Here is a 2,883-nt window from a genome sequence, read left to right as displayed (position 1 = left end):
TAAAGTTAGTGTCTGTATTATAGGCTAACCTTCCCTTGCTCAGCTGACTTCTTTGCCCACCTTTTAAACTAGTAAGCACTGAATGCTAAAACTTTATCTTAAAGAGCTGTCCCTCATTCTGCCTGCCCCAAAATGTGTTTCCTATCAGCTCTACTATTTGTAACAAGAGGATTAAAAAACTACAGTTAATAATTGCTGTGATCGGAAGCATGAGCTTGTATTTTTCAGCATTCCTGCTCAAATCTGCATGCTAAAATTTCTCTTTGAAGAAAAAGCTAATATTTAGACATTCTTCTCAGCCAGACATGTATGAGATGAAATGAGGCTGTAGCTAGAAGAATTTAATAGAATCATAGAATGGTTCGAGTTGGAAGGGACCTTAAAGATCATCTAGTTCCAACCTCCCTGCCATGGGCAGGGACACCTTCCACTAGACCAGGTCGCTCAAAGCCCCATCCAACCTGGTCTTGAACACTTCCAGGGATGGGACAGCCACAGCTTCCCTGGGCAACCTGTCCCAGTGCCTCACCACCCTCATAGTGAATAATTTCTAATCTAATCTAAATCTACCCTCTTTCAGCTTAAAGCCATTCCTCCTTGTCTTGTCACTACAGGCCCTTGTAAAAAGCCCCTCTCCAGATTTCTTGTAGGCCCCCTTTAGGTACCAGAAGGCTGCTATAAGGTCTCCCTAGAGCCTTCTCTTTTCTAGACTGAACAGCCCCAACTCTTTCAGCCTGTCTTCATAGGAGAGGTGCTCCAGCCCTCTGATCAACTTTGTGGCCCTCCTCTGGGCTCACTTGAGCAGGTCCATGTCCTTCTTGTGTTGGGGGCCCCAGAGCTCAACACAGTACTCCAGGTGGGGTCTCACAAGAGCAGAGCAGAGGAGGAGAATCCCCTCCCTTGACCTGCTGGCCATACTCCTTTTGATGCAGCCCAGCATATGGTTGGCAAATTTATGTCCTTTTAAGGCAGCTACAGAAGGAAAGTGTCTGATCAGGGAACAAACCCATCACAAAAATCTATTTTAAGAGTTCAGAAAGTGAACTATAGGTGGATAGATAACTCAGAAGGTAACGAAAAAAATTACCTTGAAAAATTAAGCCTCCTTCCCCACTTTTCTAAAGGCAGCATCTTTTCTTAGTATCTTCGGAGGGATGGAGCACCTCTCCTATGAGGAAAGGCTGAGAGAGTTGGGGTTGTTGAACTTGGAGAAGACTCCGGAGAGACCTTATTGCAGCCTTTCAGTTCTTAAAAGGGGCCTATAAGAAAGATGGGGAAAGATTTTTTAGCAGGGCCTGTTATGATAGGATGAGAGGCAACGGTTTTAAACTAAAAGAGGGGAGATTCAGGCTGGACGTGAAGAAAAAATTTTTTACAATGAGTAGTAAAAGCATTGAAAAGAATAGCTATGGGTTGGTTTTTAATTTAATATTCTATATGTGGAGACTATATATTTTATTTTTTTTAGTTAAGCATTAAGTATTAAAAGATCATCTGTTCATATTCCACAATTATGTGGCTTGACAAGCTTGATATTTGCACAGTGGTGTTAATTACTATAATTACACACATATGATTTACTGTGCTTTGATTCTGTGTAAATAGCCATAGTTTTATTTTTCAAAGGCCAGGCATATAGGAAGAACTGTAGGGGACCCTTTCCCCACCTCCCCTCCAAAGAGGTGTCATTTTGGTTTATCTCAGAAGCTGTTGCATACTTGCTTAGATGAACTAAATCTACTGCCCTTCTTCAAATCCTGACACAGGAAACAGCATCAGCAGGGCACTTACGATACAGTGTTCTGGTGTAAACATGCTATAGAAATAGGCAACGTCAGATTATATTTTCAAGGGTTTGTTTTTTGGTGGTTTTTTTTTTTTTTTTGCTTAGAGGGCTTTAAAAAAAACCAAAAAAAAGCGTTCAGAACAGAAGCTGAGATTTTTAAAATTTTTTTAAACCTTCTGTCCCCAACGCTTTAGACCTGCACTCGACCCAAGATGACTGCCAAGATGGGAGCCACAAGGCTCACCCACCCCCCAACCGCAAAGCCTGTCAGGAAGAAAAATACCACGTCACATGGTGAAAGAAAGGGGAACCGGCACTTTCCTGAACAGCGCCGCGGTTTTGGTATGCAAAGTCAACACAGCTACCACCATCTCACTATGTTTCCAGTCCTTCCCTCTGGCACAGCTGCTGGTGGAGCAGCTCTAAACGAGATCGAGGAACCGCTGCAGCGTACAAAAGAAAACAAGGAGTTACAGATTTATTTTTTAAGGGCAACAAAGCTGGTGAAGGGTCTGAAGAATAAGTCTTATAAGGTACAGCTGAGAGAACTGGGGTTGTTTAGTCTGGAGAAGAGAAGGCTCAGGGGGGACTTTATCGCTCTCTACAACTACTTGAAAGGAAGTTGTACTGAGATGAGGGTCAGTCTCTTCTCCCAAGTAACAAGCGATAAGACAAGAGGTAATGGCCTCAATCTGTGCCAGGGGAGGTTTAGATTGGATATTAGAAAAATTTCTTCATAGAGAGGGTAATCAGGTATTGGAACAGGCTTCCCAGGGAAGCGGTGGAGTCGCCATCCCAGGAAGTGTTCAAAAACTGTGTAGATGAGGCCCTCAGTGATTTGATTTAGTGGTGGTCTTGGCAGTCCTGAGGTAATGGTTGGACTTGATGATCTTAAAGGTCTTTTCCAATCTAGTTGATTCTATGATTCTACAATTCCTTCTGGCCCACTCTCACAGCCCCTCAGTAGAGGGCAGACAGCTGGTCTGTGGGCAGGATACTACCGTCAGCCCCACAGGCCTCCCTCGGTTGGCATGAAGCAGCGGATGCAAGAACTATCCCCATAGAAGACTTTTTTTTTTTTTTTCCTGCTGCCTCAG

This window comes from Strigops habroptila, chromosome W (assembly GCF_004027225.2).
Source record: "Strigops habroptila isolate Jane chromosome W, bStrHab1.2.pri, whole genome shotgun sequence".
Taxonomy (NCBI): Eukaryota; Metazoa; Chordata; class Aves; order Psittaciformes; family Psittacidae; genus Strigops; species Strigops habroptila.
The sequence above is the reverse complement of the archived record's forward strand: the minus strand, read 5'-3'. Positions refer to the sequence as shown.